We start from the raw sequence: 24,945 nt of genomic DNA, 5'->3' as shown, positions 1-24,945 counted from the left end.
ATTTCAATTTGTTCTAATTACAGAAACACAGAATCAGAAATTAGATACTGATGGTCAACAGTCTTGTTTTTCAATTCAATTCAAAAATACTTTATTAATCTCCAAAGGGAAATTTTATATCGTTGTACCTCATATTCAGGGATTTAATTTTCTTTTTTTATAAGTTGTTGTAGATCCACAACTTCAGCACTCACAGCCTCAGTCACCACATGTTTTGAATGAACTGCAAACGTTCACTCATCCTACAAGTTGTGACCCAGTGACAATGATTTTAGGTTACAGTTTGATCCATTATGCATTTGTCTGAGTGTGGCAGATGGAGCATGTAAAGAAAGTGAGGTATGATGTGGAAAGAGCGAGTGAGCACACATAGGACAAATGGGGCGGTAATTAACAGCGAGGATTCGAAGACATGCAGTCATACCGTAATTACCAAAAAAACCCCATTGATCAAACGGACATGCACACATGCTGCGTGTGTCTATATGTATAAAACACACACACAAACGCACACGCAGAAGGCATTCACTCTGCTTAGTGAAAAAGAAATGAGAGTCTGGGACAAATGGATCGACAGCATCTGCTTCTCAGTGTCAGGCGGCAGCCGGGTACTAATTACAAATGCCAGAAGACACAAAACCGTGGCAAAGGTCCTCTGCAAACTCCCCTCCTCTGTTCTTTTTTTTTCCTCATTTCTTTTTTTTCCTTTCTACCTTCATGCTTCAGGGGTAAACAAGCAGGAAAGTCCAGTAGCGAGAAGAAAACGTTCTATATGAAGCAATTCATGCCATCACGCGCGTGTGTGCGTGTGCACGTGTGCATTGTGTTCATTGAATCCTAGCCACCAATAGGCTTTCTATTACACAGTCAATCTTCAATGTCTCTGATGGAAGCCATCGTGTTTGGAAGCATGGGGGGAGGGATTTACCAAATCGTAAACAGAAACTTCACCGGCCATGTCTCTAGTACCGAGTCGGACTCCCTTCTGGGCTTCAGAACTGCCCTAATTATTTTTTGGCATAGATTCAGCAAGGAGTCTGAAATACTCTTTTTTATTACATATTGAATTCAAAGTATTACACTTCTGCTGCAGATTTAGCAACTGCAAATCCATAATGCACGTCTCTGGTGCCACCATTTAGCTTGATTAGATTGAGATTTGGTGAGTGTGGAAGGCAGAGTACAAAAGGACACATTGCTATGTTTTAGAACCTTGGTGAAATTTTTCCTTTTCCAGATAGAAGAAGCCATTTTCCATTGTGGTCTTTGTGCTTGGAAATTTGCATGATCTTCTTCTATATGCATGGTTCTCACGGGGTTATCTGGCTTCCTCCCAGGGTCTAAAAATGTGACTGTTAGGGTAATCAGTTGCTCTAAATTACCCTTAGGTATTATTGTGTGCGGTCATGGTTATTTGTCTTTGCCAACCTGCCCAGGGTGCACCCAACTTCTCGCCCAATGGCTACTGAAGATCGGCACCAGGAACCCCCCCGCCCCCCTGCCCCAACAACCCTGCACAGATAAATAAGCGTCGACTATTTGTGTATCCTTTATTTTTATTTTTTAAATTCTTGCTGTAAAAGTTTCACTCTTTCAGACCTCGGAAACCTTGTGTTATTGGAAGTTGCGCAACGAAACGCCACTTCCAAATTTACTGATCTCACCTCAGAAAACAGGTGCGTTCGTTTTGAATAATTGTTGTGTAAATTACATGTTCATTATTTCCGATATCCCAGGAGATAAGCAATCATCCACGATACCCTCTGTGTTCACTTGCTGTTTAATTTGATGCAAGCCATTTATCAACCAGCTGTTTCCAATGAGGCCTACGATTAAGTACCTGCGGTAATAAATGAGACTTTATCATTCATGAGAAGAATTGTGTGGCGAGGGGAAAACGCTGACTGCAAGGTAGATTAATTATAGGTCAAAAGAAAAGTCAAGATCATGAGGAAATTATTGAAGTCAATCAAGCATGAAAGAGAAATTAGAGAGAGGTTGTGTATGTTTAAACAAAACTGAAATATATTCTCTTGACAAGCTCATTTTGACTATTGGACAATTTCTAGGCACAACGTGCATTTTGGAACAGTAAGAATCTATTTTTTGGTGATAAAGCATTTTAAATTTAGAACTTTGCAAAAGAGTTACTTGAACATTTTGGTCTATCATGTAAACTCACAAAGTAAAATTCATAGAAGTTGGAAGTTACGTGACAAAGCAATTGACTGATGCTTTGTATGTTCAGTCAAAAATGACGTAATCAAATTGTTGCTGCTCTTCTTGTGACTTAAATGGAATCTGTGTACACAACACCAGCAGACGTTTCTTTAGCATAAACAGATACATGTGAGATGACCTTGTGAATAGGTTTCAAGAACACAGAGGAATAACAAACGCCAGCTGAGTAAAATTATGCATGGATCCAAGAACCATTGGGAAATATTCTGACAGATTCAATGCACTGTGAATACATTAAGACCCAGCTCAAGACTGATGAGGTGCAACGGGAATGCGAAAACAYGCGACCAAGAAATCAGGTGTTAAAGGGACGACAGATTTCACAATGGTGTCAATAGAGATCTGCAACCAAACGCCTTAGGCAATCCAGTGTGGAGGGGAAACTGAGCCGTCAACTTATCACTGCCTGTTGGCAAGTTGAGCTGATGGCATGAAAGAATGCCAGATGGGAGTGGTGCACCCAATCACCACAAAGGACAGAGGGTCCTTTCCATGACTGTGCCCGCTCAGGCAGAGCTTTACTGGCAGGCTAAGGTTAGGGACACTGTTAAATTGTACAAACCTGTGGCTGTGAATCAGTTATATTTACACTGAGCAACTGACAGGTGAATTTAGACCAATCAGAACATGGCTTAGGTGATTGCAGGAGCAAAACACCTCCAGGAGGATTTTGGTAAATCCCTATGCCACTGGGCTATTTGTTTCACTTTGACATAGGCCAACTGGCAGGTGGATCAAATAAGTGCTAACATTGGCTATAGAGTGATCATTTTTCTTGACAAATACCTCCACTGACTCACTTAAGGTCCTTCACCATTAGTGTAATGTGAAACTAATTTTCTTTCATTTTCCTGACATACAGAAGGAGCCCAAGTTTGAGGTTTAAAAGCAGTGCGCCATGCCTCCATGCATAGAAAGCCTTTTGAAACTATGCACCGTCTCCTTGTTCAAGACCATAACTCAGTACATTGTCAGTTATGAGTGGTCAACTGGAGGCTTTAGGTAGAGTAATTTAAGAATTGTCACGTGTTAATGACCCACAGGCACTCAGATCAGTCAAAATGAATGTTTATTACAAAAATAGTGAATGTCTTTGGTTCAGGATGGAACTGGAAACCAGGAGCTCTGCAAAGTCAGAGGTGAGAGGAGGAAGTGAACATGCTCCATAACAGAGCTTACTGAAGATTATTGTCAGGATGCGTGGAATGTAGCCGATGGTCTTCATGRTCTGAAAGAAGTCTGAGACGGCCCTGGGCCATATGAGCAGGGTTGCAGGTGTTCTTGGCGTCTGACCGTATCCTCCTTTTTACAGGTGTGACCGATCTGTTGAGTTGGAGCACAGTGTGTTTAAACCTGGCCGTTTCCATCTTCAAGGTTGCCTTCGGCGTTCACTCTGCCTCCTGTCAGGCCTCAGCTCCACTCATACACATTTAAATTTGTCCTTTGCACCTCAACACTTCCATATGCACTCAAACATATTTAAGCATTACACCACTGACTTTCACATTAATTTTCTGCACCTTAACCACCGGATGGTGTCCAGTTTTTGTTGTGACGCCAGGAATGTGTGCTTTTTCCTGTGTTTGTTGTATGCACCAAAGGCCTACAACGCCACACTTAAATTACCAGTCGACTGATGCATTTTTTGCTCCAACTCACCTGAATCACAAGGTTGAGCTACCATTTTGCTTCATTTTAATTCATTTGAATCAGGGGTTTTGGAGCAGGGATGCCACCAAAAGTCACAGGACAGTGGGACTCATGGACTGGACTTGCAGACCACTGATGTAAGACACAAAAGAATCCCACCTTTCCAGCTTTCCCAAGGAGAGTACTGTTGTCATCCTGAAAGAAACCCATTTATTTTAATCAGTAAAGCCATAAGCTAAATAAAACTTGCTCAAAAAAAAAAAAAAAATTGATTAAAGTTCAGATTGCTTAATCCAGATGTACAGATTCAAGATGCCTGGAACTTTATGGCTGGCTACATTCTGGAAGAAACATGGACGTTAGAGAAAAACTGAACAGGACTGAAAACAATGGGGTATAACAGTTACTGTTGCATGGAGAAACTGGGTCTTGGAGGGGGTAGGTAAACAATCCTGGTTACAGTCTAGTAGGGTGTAGGGATTGAACGAGTACATATTTTTTAAGGTCGACTACATCGTGATAATAGTTGAGTCGATGTGGACTAGTCGTGGTGACGTCAGTGACGCAAGCGCAAAACCCTTCACCACTACTTGGAGGCTTTATCAGCTATTTTCACRGCAAATATTAACCCCTACACCCTTCTCCCCTTCTCCCGCTTTTACCAAGTCTATTATGCATAATTAAATGAGCAATAAACAGATCATTCTTCGTGAGCAGCGGAGAAAAGTTTGTTGCACAAAGTCAGGTCTGACGTTTTTTTTTTTCCTAAAGGCCGGCTGATACTGATGATCTCTGGATAGTTACTCGTATACAAGTCAAATTATCACACTGAACCACAATGGTGCTTTTGGAACATCACAAGCCAAACTTATTATGAACGGATCCCGTTTGGTTACAGTTGAATTCAACGAAACCTCCTGCTGCTCCTCCACCTGATGCGCGGCAGGAAGCTCTGCTGACTCAGCAGCGGCTCTCTGAACCGACATGCAGACGGCGGCAGAGATCGCCTCTATCAGACCCTCAGGATGAAGCTTGGACTTAGTTTCCAGATGTTGTCAAACCGTATTTTTATAAGAGTGTAAAGCTGCCAGGTTAGAAGCTTCAGTACGCAGGGTGATGCTGATCAGTTGGGGGTAGTTGAGGGATAAAAAACCCCGACATCATGCCACATTGTCGCACATTACTCCGGCAGTCTTTTTTTTTTTTTAGGATTTTTTCGGCACTAGTTTATTTGACAGCAATCTGACGGGGCAGAGAGAGCGGAGAGAGGCCTGGGCCCAGCGAATGGATAACGGGAGTCAAACTCCTGACTACCGCGGCCTAAAGTCTCTGTATACGGGGTGCAGCGCTAACGCCCCTATGCTGTAATTTACAGTTTATCTTTGTTCATTTACATTTTTATACAATTTGAGCTTTCTGGCGAACTCACCTAGTCCATCTTCTTACATTTCCTTGGAAAAATCTGTTTTGTCACGTGATTGCGACTAGTCGACTGGCCCAGAAAAAAGTAATTGCAGAGAAAAGAATCGACTAGTCGACTAATTGGTGCAACCCCTAGTAGGGTGTTTGTTGGGGAATCCAGACCTGGTACTAGAGGACTTGTGAGAGGATGAGATGAGAGTTGGCAAGAGGTTGCAGAGCTGCAATGAAGATTAAAAGTGGACAATGGCTTCCAGAAAAAAAAAGACAAGGTTGTAGCATCAAAATGTTGACGCCGTTCCTCTAAAGGCTGGCAAACACACATCCAGGGTGACAGAACATTAGGTGAAAAAGGATCATCCAGCAGCTCCTTAAGTCCTCCGAAAATAATGAGTTGATTGAAGCCAGGTGTGGAAGTTGCAATCCGGTAAACACACCAAAGAGTCTCACAAGAACACACACATCCCAAATAGGATTCTGACATTGACATTGATAGGTTTGTGTTGGTTTTAACTAAACAGAAGAAATAATCCCTTGTCGAGGGGATGGAAAAATTAATTCAGATCAGTCCAGATTTAAAAAAAATATATTTTTTTTTGAAGAAACTATCATTTGTATTTCACTAACACACATTTTTTTAAGGTTACCATGTGCATAAAAAGAACAGCTTGTAATACATTCATCTCTGAAATGCATATTACCAGAGTAATTCAACCAAAATCTGTTCAGCCATTGTTTTAGTTAACCTGGGAGAGGGAGCAATATGTTCTTGCCATCAGTGGGATAAGTCAAAGCGAAACTCCAATTTCATCTTGGTTTTATTTCCACGCTGAAGTTCTAATAAGTCAAACTGATGGACTCATTTTCATTGCGGTAATAGAAAAATAAAAAGATCTTTTATGGCTTCTCTGAACTTTACAACCTTCTTTCATACCTTCCTRGAGTGAAATATCAGTGGACTGTGCTGTGTCTCATTGAGGTGAGCTGCATGGTGAAGTGGAAACAACTTGATCGAGGGGTGACTTTTGCCATTAAAAAAAAAGAAAAAAAGCTTTTTCTTTTTTTTTGATAACGTTCTAAAAAACAGGCAGTTTGGAAGAGTGATGATTAAAATTTGAACAGAGATGCAAAAGGCAGAGCAGCAGTGGGAGAAAAATAATTGGAGCAGGGAGCAATGGGTCATACGCAGTGACAAATTCACCCGGCAACCAAAATTTTTCACCTGCGTTTAGACTGATGTTGATTATAAATGTAGTTCAAAGATGCATAAATCCTTAAGAAGGTTCTTGATGAGAAACCTTGATTAACTGGTTTGAAAAAAAATCCAGGGACTTCAGGTTATAGTAGCATTTAAATAAAGATTTCTATTTTTTCCTCCACATAACATGAACAAAATAATATTACTCAATACATTTGCATTAAAATATTAAACCCTGCAAAGAAAAACTAAACATTCTTACCCATTTTTGAAATGGGTTTGAAAATGCCTCAAACAGGAAAGAGAATAGATTAAAAGGAATACAATTAGTATTACAGTTTTTGAATTTGCCCCTTTTGGAAGATACGCAAGTGAAGGGCACTTTTTTTTATATCAGAAAAACCTGGCAATGTAATGTCTGAATTATATTAGACTGTTAACAGGCCTTTACATGCCACAATAGTATTAAAAGATTGTTACCTATTGTTATTTTATCTCAAACTTTCATTCCCATAGTGTGAATATGGGAGMACTATTTGGTATGCGGATTGACTTATTTGTATATTTCTGATTCCTACTCGTAATGTGCACATTTCTTCTGTATTAGACTGAAACTACAAAAGTTTAAGAAAAATTAACTCAATTCTTGTATTTCACATACATTTTGCTGACTTTAAAAAATAACACACCTGATTGCAGTTTTGCATTTTTGACAGTTATGTCCTTTGTACTCCAATGTCGTAGTCGGAGTTGAAAGTCATCTTAAAAATGTTCAACATTTCTTTAAAATTGTTTATTTTGACCATAAAGKTTTTTTGGTCACTGACATTACCATTGCTGCAGGMAAACCTGGACATTTCATGCCCATRTATCCTGCAATTACTGACATGAAAGTGCTTTGGACGCCCCATGCATCGCTGTTYAAAGGWGAGCCATTCACAGTTTGACATCAGGAGGTTATTACAGATCCAAACCGGAGCACAGCASCCAACAGCTATGAATTTAAAGAAGGTAATATGAGATAAATGATGATTAATCCAGGAAACATTACTGCAAAAATCATATAAATACAATAATCTTAAAACCCAAACATTTCTCTTGTTCTTAAAAAACAAACTGCCAGAAAAAATGAAATGTTTAGTACTTTTMATTAAATAGCTGAAAACAACCTCGGGTCATAAACTGGAGCATAAAGAATCCATGTTATTTGAATTTATGTACCTGTACAATAAATCTCAGAGTTGCTTCTGTTTCCAACATTAAACTTCTATTTAAAACACAAAAGCTGACTTAAGCCAGGCTTATGCGAGTAGGGAAAAGAGGCCTTGCCTCTGTGAGTATCCATAATTCATGTTGCAGTTTTACTRCACATAGCAGTGCACATTGTATTATGGAGTAAGCAGCGTCCTCATGAATGATTGACAAGCTACCAGCTTCAGCATGGCCAAACACAAGGATAGCATGGCGTTGCATAAGCACGGAGAACACAACTTTGCTCTTTATCCCGAGGCAATGTGAATACCTTCGGTTTGTTTGAGAAAGAAATAAAATAGTTGACACMGCTACACAATTTATCCTTTAGAGATTCCTGTTGCGATTTGTAGGTGTTTGTAGTTTGGTTGTTGTTTAGTTTTTGTATTTGTTTTTTTGTTTTTTTTGTGGTATTTTATCACTGATGAAGTTCCATACAAATGCATTCCTTTGTGTTGAAATTCTCCAGCATTCTGCTTTTGGGCATTGTGTTAGACTCATATTCAAACATTAGTCTTGTCCTCTTGTGCTTGGTTTTATCTCCTCTTTATTTTCTTTTATTTTGTAACTTGTCAGAACATCTTGTTCCTGCACTGCATTTCCTGATTAGTGACACCTGTTTCTCATCCACCAGGAAGTGAGTGTTTCTCGTTCYTCACTGGATGATGTGCCGTGCATTTGAGATTCCAAATTATTCTTTTATGGTTTTCATTGATCTGAGTACATAAYGGTTTTTTTTTATATGTATCATTATATTTTTACCGCCTTTTCATCCCTGACTGTTGAAACTTCATATTGGACTTCAAGCATCATGGATTACAAGCCTTCCCACTCTTCTTCCAGACTTGAGGAACTTAAAATGAAATACAAACTGAGGACTTTGGACCACTGAGCAACAGTCCAATTTTCCTTCACTTTGGCCSTGGTAAGACATTAAATTTGAGGCAGAAACACATTTCAAATGCTTTTGCGGCTTTAGGAACGCCTTAGAACTAAATGGCCATATCTTGACTGGAATGTTTCACACCAGTTAGGGAGACTTAATGATATAATGCATAATTTACAAACCCGTGTTGTCTATGTGACACCACCAATATGAGAACTCTTGGTCACACTAAAATGATTTCGAACATCTTGTTTTCTTAATAATTCATTACTGTACATTGATGCTAACCCTCTACATAACTAMATTTTTTGAGATGGTTAGATGGACATTACCATTAATTTTTATTAACAGCTTCACTGTGTCGCTCCCATATTGCTTGAAATTTGACGTGAATGTGTGCTCGGCACATTTCAGTATGTTCCCTTSGCCTAACACTTCTTGTGCTGATGGAAGCACTTTAACAATCCTTTCCACACTCTTTTTCCAAGCTGCTCGTTTCAACCYCACAGCCCCCCTCAGGTAGGTCCTTAATACCTTCACTGTCTCTCGTTACAGATGATTTTATGCCGTTATGTTCTGCCGGTGGGAGGGTTTCTGTGGAGCAATTCTTCTCAAAGGATTCCCGCTCGTCCACATGATGTGTTTCAACATAGTGTTTGAGATGGGAATTGTCCTGCGACGTGATGTACGGCGGTCATAAGAGCAGCTGGTGAAGCCTCACTATGTGTGAGTACGTACAGTAAGTGCTGAATGTTGGTAGTTTTTCTCTCTTTTATTTCTTCCTGTAGATAATTTGAGACTGCTTTTGATTGAAATTCGAGTCAAAGTGGTAACTATACATAATGCTTTTTTGTTTTTGAGTGAGCAGAACTAAGCTTGAACAGTTTCTGTGGATAATTAAGGCGGCGGGAAAGAAAAAAAGAAAAAATCAAATTGTGTTCCTCACAAATGGATCTTTTGGCACGTGAGGCTACAGGCCGCTGTGTTTGGTGGGTGGGCCAGCATTGTTCATTCATGATAAATGAGCATTACGCATGAGCAGCTCTGAACCGAATGAACATGCGTAGAAAATGGTTTGCTGGCTCCAATAGTTGTGCTCTGCCAGGGAAACAAATAAGACTAAAGAGGCGACGCACTAGTTGGAGCATATCGTGATTTGTTTTGATGCTAAAAGCCATTTTTGTGAGGCTCCCATTTCTTCACCGTGAAGACGCTCTTGTTGCATCAACAGTTACTCCTTAGTTTTCCTTTAAAAAAAAAAAAACTGCACTTTTTAAACAACTGGCTTGTCCCTCCTCCTKCCTTCTCCCCCTCTCACTGTGTTATTCAGTTACGCACACATTCAGTGAAATGAAGACATATATGAGCAGATTTTTATTTTTTTCTTCCAAATTGCAGACTGTCAGAGCAACAAATGCATTTGCTTGCACCTGAGAAGCAAAATTGAATGTGTTATTTTAAAGTTTCAATTTAAATTTCTTGTTTAGATTGCTGTCTGTTGGGGGCTGCCATTCCCATAATTATATCCCACCCCCTGATATTGTTAGCAATCAGGCATGGCTGACACAGCTGAAGTTTGTCATAAAGATCTTATTTCTCATTCATGGCTGCCAAAGGCCTTGGCGAAGGCATTACATTTGAATTAACATTTGCAAAAAATATATATTTTTGAGATGTAACAAAAGATTCATTGCATGCATCTCTTGATAATGTACAATAATAGCAAAAATGTTGTGTTTTCTTATTTATATTTGCTTAGGTTTTGTTACTTTAATGGATTTTACATCACTACAGTGTATGGCAAATATATTTACGCCACTTGAGCTATGTTGACATTTTGCTGAAAATTTTAATCTATTCAAATCCATTCAAGTTTGTGATTTGTAATGTGACAAAAGTATATGTGTAGGTTTTCTGCTTCTTTTTTTTTTTAAGGAATTGCATCATGTTGGCATGGATTCATCTGATAGGTTTACTCACCAAATGGAAGAACTTTATGCAACCTTACAATCTGTAATGGACATTTTATAAAACAGCTTCTTTTTTTTTAAATTAATACAAAGACTGACAAAACTAACACAACTTAAAACTATAAGAAAAGTCTTACAGCAGGTTTTGTTATCACTGCCCATATAGTATACAAGCAGTGGTTTAAACTGATCCGAGTTCACAAGACTTCTGCTGCTGAAGGCTTTGTTGTTACACAGCATAAAAAAATTTAAAAAATGAAGCATGAAAGTGGGTCAAACTTGCCAAGGCAAAACCAATTTCACTGTAAGATTCAACAAAGAGCAAACAATTGATTTCAAATTCAGTTATCCTCTTTTTTTTTTTTTTTTTCCGTTGCGTGGATCTTGAGCCGTGACAGTACATGCTAAGTTAAGTGATCACAAGATGATTCAACAAAGCAATGGGACAATCCTGAGCTGTAACTACTGGACATAGAAATTCTTCTACAGAAGCCATTTTAACCCAAAACAATTCAGTTTAACCCCCTGAGGAAGATGCTTTTTTTTCAGCTTTTCTGTCAAACAAATCATTATATGCATTTGCTATTTAAAAAGAAAGTGTTAACATTGTAAGTCAGTTATTGGATTAGTGGATTTTAAAATAGGCGAGGATGCAGAGTAATAATTTAAGCAAACATTGCACCTACAGATGAATATTTAYACTAATAAAAACACAGTTACACACAATCTGAAATTTCTTTGCCCCTCCCCCCTCCTCCTGTTTATATCTTTGAGTATTCATATTCAGAAACATAAACTGTAAAAAGAAAAGTGAGTGGAAAGCAAGATGCCTACACTGGGGGATTGAAAATGCATACATTTCCTTTGAAAAGCAACAGATTTCCATTAAATGTACACTTAAACTTTCAAAAATCTGATTTCAAATTAATTAATTTATTAGTGAAAAACATCAGTCCAAAGCAGCCAGTAATTGCTCCCCTTGGGGTTTTATTAATTACTGATGATTAATCAACTTTTTTTGGACTTTTTATTCAAGCTSGATTCAATTAGCAAGCCAAACCCCTCTAGGCTCGATTACTGCCATTCCTGTATAATCAATAAATCACTCAATAGGAGTCGAACTTAAACTACGGTGGCCTAGTCAAACTCCAGAATTGAAACTGAAACTGATTTAGGTGCTGCTGCATGACAGTATTTGAGAAGAAGATAACCAAATCAGAAATCCTCCAATCCGGCTGTAATAATAAAACGCCACCACCACAGTAGGCACAATATTACCCCGCAGTGCATTATGAATCTCATTCGCAGTTCTGACAAATGCTTGATGGCGGCAGTTACTGCAAATGTTGGCCAAACCGTTTATTAGGTTTAGGGAGGAATATGACCGGTCTGGTTTCGAAAGCTGTTTTTAGTACACAAGATGAGCGTTTGAAAAATTTATTTTGTATTCATTATTTTTTGAGATTTTCTTTGAGGGTCTAGCGGCCCTAATTTAACTGGAGATGCGGTGATGGTACAAGTTTGTCACATTGTTCAGAGTTTCTTTTGTTGATGTAGCTCGATCAGGTTTTTTCCACATAGAGGTTTAAAAGTGCAGACACCTTCATAGTACTTGAATTGTAATTCCGAACAGCTCCCCCCCCGCCCCCCCATTTTGCTGAACAGTCTTTACATTGGGGGAAAACAAAAGGCTTCCCTGAAGCTATACAACCTTATAGTTTCTTCGAATATATAATCTTTTCTTTTGAGACGTGCTTTCTTTGTGCGAGACAGCGAAGACATGGAGTCATGCTGAGATATCTCACTACAGCGTCTCTTCTACAACGCAGAGATCATGTTTGAGATCACTGATATTTTCACGGATTGATGGCACTACATTTCTTTTTTTTCTTTCACCTATATGCATTCCTATTAGTTGTTATCCAAGAAATGGAAGGGATTAAATACATTTGCGGTTGCTAAAACCGAATAAACACGGAAAAAGCAGAAATCTTGCCAAGTATTTTTGCTGTAACACAAAACTATCTTACAAGTACATTTTCATGTAAAAAATCTATCGACAAATAAAAAATTTTACTCTTTACAGCTGGTAGACATGCCTCACAACAATATGGCGCTGCAACGGAACAGCAGCTTGTGAAATGGAGGAATTGTCACATCCCAAACCAATACTTGCAATCAAATGCAGGAGATTTTCAACCAAGCTTAAGGTTTAGCAGACATCTTTGGCGCTTTGTTCTGCAGGACGGGAGCAATGACAAATCTGGGGGTACAGCAAGAATCAATAAAGTCATTTACAATGGCGGAACCATCATTGTTCCACGCTCAAGRATGTTTGAGTCAATAAGGTCCAGGAGGTTGGTGACCAAACTCAATCATCCCTTCCGTGATACTTCAAGCGGGCACTGRAGCTCATCATTCAGCAGGATTCATTTCCTGGTGCGATGCGCCCCATTTCTTTAGTTGGTCTGAAAGCCAGTCAGACTCGGACGAAGGAGATTGGTGCAGAGCGCGTCAGAAGAGTAGCAAAGAGTGTGAATTTAACGAGCTGGAGTTTGAGTGTCTTCAACACCTCTCGTAATCAGTTGCTGGAGAAGCAAGAGATTGACGATATCACACCTACATGGCATCTTTTTCTTACATTTAWCAGTGGAATATTGACATACAAATTTTTTTTCCTTTTAGGATACTCAAATTCAGATCCTCTAAAGGATTAATATTACATAAAGATACTGAGATAAAGTACTAAGTAATTCCCATAAGCTAGCCACACTTGGAGTTTCACCTCTGCTCCACATTCTCTTTTTTTGTGCCTGGGTTTATGACCATTGGGGACCTAAAGCCATAGAAATGGCTTTGTGTGTCATTGAATTTGTTTAGCCTKGGACAAATGTGGTGGTCTATGAAATTTTTAGCCTATTTTATGTCAACAGACAAGTTTACAGTGATGTTTGGTCAGTAAAGCTGACCGCAGTTGTCATGATTTAATAAGAGGCGTTACTTTTTTTTTTTTTTTTTACATTGTGTCCAGTTGATTTGTATAGGCTTTTTTTATTATTTCAAAATCAGGGTATTTGCACTTCTAAATTGCAATGGTTTAATAGACTAGAGGAAAAAAATCTCAGCCCTCCAGCTWGGACCTAACTAAGACCACTTTACTATTACATATTAATTTTTCTGAGTTGAAAAGACTTCCCTGCCTTGCCTGGGGCCCATGTTGGTCTTCTAGGGCCATCCACCCACTACTGGAAAGCAGCAGGGCTGCGACCTGTTGAATAGACAGTTTAGCTGACAGAAGTTCAAAGGTGAGAGGGCAACAAGCTGGAGCTGCAACCGGCTGCTCTGGGCTATGTGTCAAGGGAGACGTTGGGGAGGAAAGCTAGAAAAGGACACCAAAGGCCCACGTTATAGGAGCGGCTCATCATTTTGTAATATGTTTCAGTGTTCCATTGTTCCTTTAAAAAACAAATAGAAGTACTGGACTTTCTGCACTCTCAATTGAAACCCAGAAGAAACTCTGTCCTRTAACTTTATGTTTATGAAGCAGGTTTAGAGGTTACAACCAGACCTTTGACTTTTAATAATTAGTCAGATACGTTATCTGTTAATGGTTTGGTTTTGACTTGCCTCATTGCAGCAGCTATCTAGAGGAACTCGATGTAAAAAGTGGTCGAGTAATACAGACTGTGCCACTAACGAGCTGTGTGTAGGAGGAAATCGGAGCACTGGCCTTTGCGCTGTCAGATTTTTCTGTCTTTTAAGTGTCTAGTTCCCACTGTATGTGCTTCCTTCATTCACACAGTCATCTTCTGTGTTTTGCTCTGGTCAAGTCGTCTGTCAGGCAGGCACAGAGGTCCCCGAGCGCGTCCAGAGTAAACACCAGCCATGTGTCTCCGGTTCATTACTTTGTCATAGGAAAGCAGGGGCCTCCAACATGAGCCATTAATCGTAAGACAAGTTGGATCTTCTCGGGTTATGGTCTTTTTTTTATTTATTTTGGAAAAGGAACAGTTTCACAACTCTGGACTCTAGTAAGTGCTTTTAGTGTTTGGAAATCTTTTTAAAATAATGGAAACCACTTCCAAATGGTGCCTGTGTCAAAAATCTGTGTGTCAGTAGTGGCACTCCTATTTTGTTTTTTCAAAGAAATACTTAGAAATGGTGATTGGGCAAGTGTGTTTTCCTTTATTTGTGACCTYCTTGATGTGTCTCTGATGCGTTTCAGGAGTAATTACAATTGTCTGGGCCGTCCGAGGAAGATTTACCACAATTAAATGTATTCTCGATTTATAGTTAATGGCTCCCTCTGTGGTTTTAAAATGAGGTTGAACTCACATTTAACTAAAGATTTAAATTGTTAAATTCAAGATTTAACAATGGCTGTGTTACTTTTTCACAGTTTGAAATAAATGTGTTGYTTCTTCTTTTTACTTTAGCCATCTAAGTTTGCAAAAATTTCTTGAGACATTTTTGTGGGGGGGAAAAAAGCAAGGTGTTGGTCCGACTAAAGAATGAATATTTTAGGTTACGTCCTTAAATAATTTACAACTTGTTTAACACACTTAATGACGCATGTAAACATAAAACATTGATGTAGTCTTTGCTAATCTGCCCACTCATTGGGATTGATCGCCTTCACTGGCGCTAAAGTGACACCAGATAAATGTTATCCATACAGAAGAAAGGAGAGACTCTTTGTTTACTGCATTTCTTCACGTAATTTCCCTATATCCTAAATGACCACCGCTGTATGACCATTTTTTTTTTTTTGTATAATTTGCTTAATTTGTGTTAATGTGTTTGTACAAAGCCACTTGATTGGCTCCATCGCCCCGAACAACAAACACAAACCCCTTTGCCAGTTTGCCACGCATACCAACAGGCCCCGAATCGATTGCGTCTTTAAATTGAAAATAGATGGAGATGTTTATATGCAGATTTGCTGGACCTCTGGCCCTGTCCGTCCTGCTGGTGAAGATTGCAGGTGTGTTCCCCGGTAAACGTGAATGCGTGTCAGTGTTGCCAAGCCGCCGAGCGTGTTTCTGAGGGGAAAAGGGTGTCGATGCCGTGAGCAACCCGGAGCACGACGTCATTAGTCAAATGTGGAATGTTTAATCACGCTTCAGCTTGATTATTGATTTGCCATTAGTACTCAACTATTTAAAGAGAAGTCTTGAATTGAATCTGGGAATTCGGACGACAGTGTCCGTTCATCACCCATGAACAACCTTGAGTTATTTATTTATTTTAAATTCAAATGTGAACTTTATTCACGTTTATTTTACACACAATAATAAATCTCAGCCATTTCTTTGCTTTTCATGACTTTTTTTCATCCAATAAAAACCCAAAATTCAGTTTTAGAAAGTTACAGGAGTAATTAAAAGAGGATTTTTGATACAGAAATGTGTTGGAATGACTACTGACATGAATGTTATTTTAGAAGAGAATCATCCACAAACTGTATTGATAAGTTATGTGGAAGGAAAAAAAATGTGGTAGAAAACTCACAATGATTTTAGTTTTGAGAGGATTGTAAAGAAAGTTTTGTAATTTCAAAATAATTATCATGTCTTTGATTAGAGTGGCATCAGACTGGATTAAACCCTGTAGAAACCTAGAGTAATACGGCATCAAACATTTTTAATTGATGTTTAAAATTGCTTAGCTTCTGTGAAGTTTTCACTCAATGGATGGTGTAGAAACGGTGATCTAAACAAAGTCTTTTTGAAATAATCCTTGCAGTTTTTTTTTCTTTCTTTCAGACGTATGTCACGGAGAAATCTTCAAGCTCATTTTCGTCTTTCCGTCTCTGTACAGAAAGTTGAAGACGTGAAGAGATTAAATTCAAGATCTGCCAGGAATCGATCCCTGGCTGCCGAGCGCCGTCAAAGTCGGCTGTCGTCTTACATACCGCTGCGCAGCACGTCCGCCTGTCACCGCTGCGCCGAGGCAGTAATTATTGTGTTTGACATTTTGCATTTCTCCGTGACACCTTCAGTCTCCCCATTAATGTTTAAGCTTTAATGGGGAATTCAGCACAATGTTAAACACCATCAGCATCCTGGCGAGGCTAAACCAGCTGGGCCTTTTTTTTTTTATGTGAAAACAGCACCGGTCTGTTTAATTGCTCTCTCAACAGGTGTCGAGCTAAATGCGTGTTTTTAGGATGTGCCTGAACAAGTCGGGGTGTCTTTACCTGTTAAAGCTCCAAATTGGAACTTGTCACATGACGAGTCTTGCGACGTGAGAGACATCAACATCTTCTTCTTCAAAGTAAGTCAAGGTGACACGGTTCTCTTGTCAAAGATTGTGTTTCTCTCTCTCAAAAAAAACCTAAAAAACATGGCATAAAGTAAATTAGTACTTATGGAGAAAAGGGACTATTCAGTGGCAAATATAAACTGTCCACTGTTCTCAAGTCTGCTCCATCTATTAGTCTTTAGCTACACTTCACCGAGGTCGGTTCGCCTGCTTGATCTTACTCGTTTTTTTTATTTTTTTTTATTAAAATGAAAGCACATTTATTATTTCACAATGTAACCTTGAGATGAGTAAGAGGACTATTCAGACACAAGATAGATTACCAGAGGTTTATTTTGCTCAAAGCGTCCATCAGCATCGTAGGCCTGTTGAGAACAATGACGGGTTTGGTCGTCATTGAATCTTGCGGACGTTTTTACTAGCTATAACTGAAAATAATTTTTTAAAGAGCCACTTGACCCTTTGCGATGTAATTGTGGATCAGGATGTCTGTGACTGGATCATAGATTTACTTTTTTTTAAAGTTAGATTGCAAGTTGTCTTCAAAATATATTTTTTTTCTTGTCCGCATTCCTGTTGCAGAGCACAAAGTTTCATCAGCTGTATCCCCTCCAGAGAAAACGCGATGTTCATGGATGAGTCAATTGAGAGGCAAGGACACAGAGATTGAAATTGCACTTGAGGCCACTCGTGCCATCTGATGCGGTTCGTAACGAACGCACTGGCCAGGCAGGAGTTCTGCTTTCGGTAACCTGGGGTCTCTGCTGCCATGGCATTTTGAGGCGCTGACCAGGGAGAAAAATGATGCGCTCTGTAATTTCGCTGATATTTAGCAAGGTCATGAGTCGAGTCAGCTAAACGGGCATTTGTCAGGATGACTATCTGTCGTTTGGGCTGACGTGATGAAGCGGTTTCTTGACCGTGAATCCGTCACTTTATCGCTGCGGTGTTTGTGCCTCGCACACAACAGCTATGGATGTCTCAGCCTTGAAGCGTTTCACATAAATGTCATTTCAGAGTCTTTCATTGTCTTTTTATTTAAAACATTGTTTCAATTATTTAAAGTTTGCAGGTGTTCTTTTCTCCATAAAGCGCCTACGGTGTGTATAAAACCATAAGTCTTGGCATAAACTGACCTATGATTGGCTGGAGTTTCAAGATTCAAGTGAGATCAGAAACAGGAAGATCTTTTATATGGTGAGATATTAGTGCCAAAATTGAGATTGTTGAGTGGGATTTGCTAAAGCAACCTGGGTTTCCGTTAGTTACACTCAGACTAAAGTCAACATTTATTGAAGCTGATCATTTTTGAGACCCTTAAATTTTGCTTCTCCTTAGCTGTTATCCAGGATTATCAAAACTAACCTAAATAAAAACTTGTGTGCACTTTATGTACTGGATCTATATAAGGTGTTAATTTTTGAGTTAAACTGAGGCCACATTTTCATGACATTGCACTTGCATGCTTTCTAAATATTACATATGTAGCATGCAGCCTAATTACAAATACTCTACGTAACTGAAATACCCTTTGTGGAAAAAAATAAATATGATGTAAGAAATAAAATTATTGCATGCTGAAAAAATGATATGCCGCAGATCTTGGAAATTGCTACAGGAGAAATACATTTTTTCCATTCAGGGTTTCCCCCCAGAGAACTTGCTAAGCCCGGTGGTCGGGGCGCCGAGGTGGTCCACCGTGTTTTTGTATTAAAAGATGTTAAGTAGACAATAAAAGTAAAAATATCACTGGGTAATTATATGTTATGGGAAAACATTATCGGTAAACTACTATATAAGTCCACAAAAAGTCTTAAAAACAACTAATCAAAAAATGTAATTAAAATGAATATCAATTATGTCCACTTCTGTTGAATCCAAATTAAGTCAGAGGCTCCATTAGGCCCCCCAGAGCTTCAGGGGCCCCATAAATGCTAATATTTTAACATAGACCACAGATATATAAATGTAGCATTTGTTTATTGAGATTATCATTGCTGCTAAATTTGACATAACGCGGTGGGTTTAAACTCTTACCTTAATCAATAACTCCTCATAACTAATCATAATTCCTCACAGGGGGTTGATGTAAATATCCATAGCGGTCAGCCTGTGTCCAGTTCGAGTGAAAGGAGGAGCGTGGGATCCGGGCTGAGGTTAACTTTAGACATCCAGCTGCTRCAGCGCGCGAGGCAACGCGCAGAGATTGGTCCGGCTTTAAATGCATAAACTATAAACATATCTTTTAGGAATAAATCTGCWCTGATAGTGAAACGCTTGGAGCAACAGAAACACTTGCAATCCGACTTAAAMAAAGGCGATTTTTATTTTTATTTTATTTTCCTAARAAAACAACAAMAAAAAAACAAGAAAGGCTTAGCCTGGCGGTGGCGCTAGTAAAGCATGGCGGGCCGCCAGGCCTATAATACACTGGGGGAAACCCTGCCATTTATCATCCAGCTCCCKCTTTATGTAATTCTAACAAGCTGCTTTTTACACTATGAAAGTTCTCAAACAAGTCCATAAATACTTTTTATTCAGCTTCGTTTTGAGTATAGTTGATTTATTTTTTGTTTAAGAAGTCTTGGTCCAAATGACTTTGTAGTGTGGGACTTTTTTTCACACCTGCAATTAAGGACCCACACATGGAGACACACACACAMAMAAAAAATGCTGCATCGACATCTCCTCTGACTTCAATTGCTGAAACACAAGCATTAACATCTTCGAAATGTCCAATGCCCGCTTGTCTCTAAAGACAAATGTCTGACCTCGTTTCTTCTATTTTGCTTTTTGTTTGTGCAATCGATAACAATTTAGAGGTGCTGTCACTGAGACCAATAAAAATCAATGACAGAAGTACATTTTAGATGTTGAACCTCCTGTTGGAACCGAGAGCCGGAGTCGCATACACTACTTTGCATCCCCTTGGTTCTCCTCACCTTTTTTTTGTATGGGGATCACCCAAATTAAAACAGAAATATATTTTATTTCTGTCTAACTTGATGGAAGTTCAATCTGCGGCTGAGTGTTTTCAGCTTGTCAAAATAGATTTTTGATCACTTAAAGCCTGATTCATAACTCTTATAAAGATAAAGAAGGCTGCTTCTGTTCTGTTTTACTCCAAAGGAGGATTCTTCTTAAAATCAAGGGAATTATGGATAACTCTGAATATCGAACAACGGATAGGAAAATGAAATCCTTCCTGATTTCCCGTAAATCTAAAATCCCATGCTTTTACTTAATAACTAGAACATTTTGAGTCTGGATTGCAACTTTTCTCTACTTTTTGCCATTGCAATGTAATGTTTTTCAAGGCATGTAGCTACAGCTATGATGCAAACACAAATTTCTTTTAACATGCTTTTGATATGCACAAAGCTTTCATATTTAAAGGTAACATAGTTAATTGTGTAATAAAATGACAGTCCCTGCAAAATAGATGATGCCATTTAACAATAACCTTTTGACATTAACAGTGATTTTTTGTTTGTTTGTGATAATCCAATTATGTTATTGTAACGGCARAAATATTGCATATAAATGGGATGAGTTTCGAATGCTTCGCAATGATTTTTGCCTTCTGCCGTCACAAAAACCCCACAGAGGCTACACGAAGCAGAGATGGTCATCTGGGAACAAGATGATAATTGATGACAATGAGTTGCACGACGGAGGCAAAAAAAAAAAAAAAAATCAGTCACAGCGTGACAGCGGACCAGCTGTGCGTCGACTTCCCGATATAAAAAGAGCTGTTTATTTCCACCAGTGGGACTGAATGAGCGAGATAGGCACAGAGACGGGAGGCGTGGCTGGAGAAGCACGACGGCAAATCCACTAGTCTGCTTTCTGCCCCGCTTCCCCTTCTGGGCTTTACACGCTGCAGCTGGCGGAGTTGATCAAAGCACATTTTTGTCATACAGCGTGTTTTAGCAAATGAATGCTAACAAAGGGATTATGAGCCAATCGATCTGTAACTCAACAGTGGTGTATTGTGCACTTCTATGGCGGTGATATGGGTATGTCAATACCTTTTACTAATTAGACATTTTTGGTCTTTGGTCTAAACTCAATCGGGAACATTTATCAGTGTTCTCCATTTARTTTGACTTGGAGATATTGTACTGAAGGAACAGAAAATCATACGAATGTAGTTTATTTCCTGGAGAYCTATATAATTCTAAATTGATTCCAAAAAATAAATGCAAGTCAAATGTTTGTTTTTTTTTCTTCTTTTTGAAGGTTTTGCTTTTATCTATTACTAAGCATTTCTGAGTGCAAACATTTACCTTTGTAGTAGGAACTTGAGCCAATTACGTCTGCAACCTAAAGTGCAGAAAATTCAGCTGCCAAGTGGGGTGCCTGATTATGCCAGTCACATTTTTTTTTTAATTGCTAAATGTCAAGATCCACAAAATGAATATTCATAAAATAAACCAAAATATGAACGACGCCGAACTTGAAATTGATCCCTCTTCGAAGAACTTCTCAATGATGATGTGTTGAGGTCAAATGCAATAAAATCCAACGGAATGAAAGTTTAAAAAAGATACTGAAGAGACGTGGAAGTTTTCGTTTCATTGTAAACCACTTTTAGTCCCAAACAAAAGGCCCTACCCTCGCCAGCAGAAACACTCCAGCTCTTTGAATTTCCATCATGTGGGACCGGTTACCCAAAGACCTGAAAAGAGAACCCTTTTCATTAACTGGACTCATTTGGGAGAGATGGAACCATGCTGTTAATGCAGCGGTGTAGAAATGGAGCAATTAAAGAGACCATGATATGTGAGGGATTCACTTATAAAATATTTGTTTAGTTCGCTTTATTCCAACTTTGGTTTATTTGCCTAGAAAGTCTGGTTCGTTTGGGGAGGCGCAATCGAACTCTGATGCGGACCAGAAAAGCAAATTCTATGGGGAACATTTTTTCAAAGCCTTTTTTTCCCCAAGGCTTTTGGCTCATTTGAGAAGGTCCGGTGTRAAAGTGGACCACAACTTTTGCGATTCTGGTCTCCAATTGAACCGACTCCATCGGACTACCAGGTGTAAAAACACCCTAAATCAGAGTTGCACTTCGAGCAGAAGACTTGTTTTTATTAGATTTCATATAGACTAATTCGATCACTAGAATAACTGGTACATTGTTGCTTTACTCGGCATTCTGCTTGTAGAATGCCGAGTAGGTAGTTTATGTGGTTTGTAGAAGACATTTCTAGACATCGCATGCTCTACAACAAAACACAAAAAAAACGTGTTATCCAATCAGAAACCTACTCCCGTTCGACGCGTGTTGACATGTGACTTGCTCACCTCTGATTAACAGTAGCCTTTAAGTGGAACCATCTAAAAGCTCAGCATTCAGTGACCGCAGCTTTTATATTTAATTCCTCCACAAGGGTGGGCTCCATGGGAACGTTAATGCAATCAACTGTGTGCTTCCACTGCACACAAGAACCTTTTGCCACAAGATAATCCCCCTCTTGTGTGTGTGTGTGTGTTTTTTCTTTCTTTCTTTCTTGCTGTCAGTGGAGTGATGGCAATTACAGGCCTAAGGGTACCAGGCAGGTGGCCTTTGAGTTTTAAATCAGTCAGGCAGTCTTCAGAGGCCATTTAACCCAGCTTACCTGACTTTTTCCATTCGTCCTACTATGGAAGTACTTTTTGGAAAGTGGGTGGGGGAAGAAAAAAAAAAAAACTGCCTAATATTTTTGCATAGTCATAAATGATCTGCATCTACTGCAAATCTGTCTGGTATAAAATCGAACACCAGCAGATTCTTCTGTACAGCTCTGATGCGCAAATGTATATTATTCGAAATGTATCTTTGTACTGGCTGAGGTGCTGCTTTTTTTTWTTCYATTTCAGAAAATCAAATTAAACTCAGAGAAATCCTGATGAGGGAAACTAAAGCAGAAACACATTTCCTTTAATTGCATGGCTGTGTTCATACCGTCGAAAGATGCGCAGGTTACAGCACAGTCCGAAAGGCGTGGAAAAGGTGCTGTTTATTTAATATAATACAACACGCAAACAATATTGATTGGGATTTCTGCATACCTGAAACAAAATAGATGTTTTGGAAAATAAGAATCCAGGGAACGCAATCCCTCCTTACGCATACATTAACTCTACAATGTAGATATTGAATAAATGCAGTTTATTCAACTGCTTTTATGCGGAGGAAATAAATGTAAAAATTATCTAATCAATATTTCAGAAAATGTGTGTGYGCCTGCTTAATCTTAATGATTAATGGTAGTAAAATCTTTCATTTTTTGGGGGAAGATTCTGAGACTAATTAAGCTGCTGTYATCTGGAAAAAAAAAWAWWWTTKTTATTTCTTCATAAAACTAACCCAAAAAGGAGGAGGGGRAAAAAAAAAWAAGAACACTGACTCRGAAAGCAATATGCGTCTGGGTTATTGTTTTCCCCGACTGCAAACTAGCACCTGCTACCTTTCACCCCGACTTTTCAGCGTGAACCTGGTGTGCACCGAGTTTTCTGTGCGAGGATCTACATAACCTCTCCTGTGAGTGTGTGGATGGAAATGAGCACCACCTGCCCCGTCTCTTATTTTCCATTTATATGCAACGTCTTAACAGTATCTGCAGCAGCAGAAAAAAAAAAYGTATATACTTTTTTTTTTTTAATTAATTGGCCTAAAGATGTTTTTTGACTTGCACAAGACCAAATATTGGATGTTTTTCACCAATGTGTCCTATAAGTGCATGCAGTCAAAGACGGCTTTAGTGCAGGCAATTATTTTCTACATTTCAGTTAAGCATGAGTTCAGTGTAGGAGGCAAAGCTATTAAATATTCATTTTTTTATTTTTTTTTTACATGCATCATATAGTAACTTGTCAAATCCATAGGGGTGAATATCCACAAATCAATTAGTCGGTTGTTACTGGTTCAATACTGCGACGCCTGTGCTTCACATAAGCAGCGATTCCAGGTAATTGTCTGTAAATCCATGGGCTACTCCCCTGCATAGAACTGCTACTTCCAAATGCGCAATCGATTTKTCTTTTCACGGCCGACGTTGTGCGACGTGGAAACGAATACGAGCCGTTAAGAGCAGCAGGCCTTAAGCTGAAGCTGGTGAAGCCCAGAACAAACGACGCCTAACAAGCACTCACCGCTGCTTGGGATGATTAAAGGCCGAGTGTGCATAGCATAACCTGAGAGCAACTCAGAGAAGTGTGATATGTACTTTTTAATAACCTTTTTTTTTCTTTTTTTCATTGGCTGCATTGGTTTGTTGCATTATGACAAGTTAAATTAGACTGGCAGTGCGCAAGTTTAGCCCTCACCAAACTACGTTTAAGTTAAGCTTTCTGAAATTGAATCGGAATAATTCATGTTTATAGTTCAGCACTTAAAATTCCAAGCTAAATTCACATGTCCCCACATTATGAAGTACTCCACACACACYGTCCATGTTTCTTTTATAATTATTAAGTCCTACAGTGATTGCTAGTAAAGCTAGTATCATTGTGTAGCMTTTTCAGTTTGATTTGTCATGTTTARCTTGATACTGAAGTCATGAAGTGTTTCTAATTAATCCCAAACAAATTTAAGCTGTTCTAAGATTCATTATTGTTATTCAAACCCATGGACCACAGACAGGTTCCAAAGCATCAGAGGGACATACTGATCAAAARGGGACTGTAAGAACAAAGGAGTCAGCAGGTATGTATGTATTCACTACATAATGCAGTGTAGACGGTCATCGTGTGTAGAGAACAGGGAATAGGACGGCCCTTAAAATAATGAAAAGGTGGGAAGAAGGATCATGTTTTTTTAATTTTTCTTTTATTTTTATCAGTTCTTTTTATCAGTGACTTTTGACAAATCTATTTCGTTGTCAAGCATGCAGAAGAGAATTTTGATTTTGAACTGCAGTGGTATTTTAAGTTTGACATATTTTATTTGACTTTAACATCAGAAGACGGAGAACTTGGTTAAGTTCAGTATCTTTTGTTTTTAACATTTGCAACAGATGTYTAAAATGTACAAAACGTGCAGCGATATTAATTTTATTTTTGCATAAATAATGAATGCT

General features: G+C 38.8%; 2 long non-coding RNA genes across 3 annotated transcripts in view; one reads left to right on the top strand and one right to left on the bottom strand.

The window, feature by feature from the left end:
* Positions 1–3,293: 3,293 nt before the first annotated feature.
* LOC103475986 (uncharacterized) lies at positions 3,294–4,081 on the bottom strand. The gene is made up of 2 exons (XR_535386.1): positions 3,901–4,081; positions 3,294–3,564 (listed from the first exon to the last, which is right to left on the bottom strand). It is a non-coding gene; the product is annotated as an uncharacterized LOC103475986 (long non-coding RNA).
* A 4,315-nt stretch (positions 4,082–8,396) lies between these two features.
* Positions 8,397–24,945, top strand: part of LOC103475979 (uncharacterized) — a 42,900-nt gene continuing 26,351 nt past the window's right edge. The window contains exons 1-2 of one of the 2 annotated variants that reach the window (XR_535384.1): positions 8,397–8,684; positions 9,201–9,371. This is a non-coding gene — a long non-coding RNA (uncharacterized LOC103475979). Of the gene's footprint in view, positions 8,685–9,200; positions 9,385–24,945 lie in introns of both variants that reach the window. The other variant, XR_535385.1, reaches the window with a different exon arrangement.

Source organism: Poecilia reticulata, linkage group LG2 (assembly GCF_000633615.1).
Source record: "Poecilia reticulata strain Guanapo linkage group LG2, Guppy_female_1.0+MT, whole genome shotgun sequence".
Taxonomy (NCBI): Eukaryota; Metazoa; Chordata; class Actinopteri; order Cyprinodontiformes; family Poeciliidae; genus Poecilia; species Poecilia reticulata.
The sequence above is the reverse complement of the archived record's forward strand: the minus strand, read 5'-3'. Positions and strand labels throughout refer to the sequence as shown.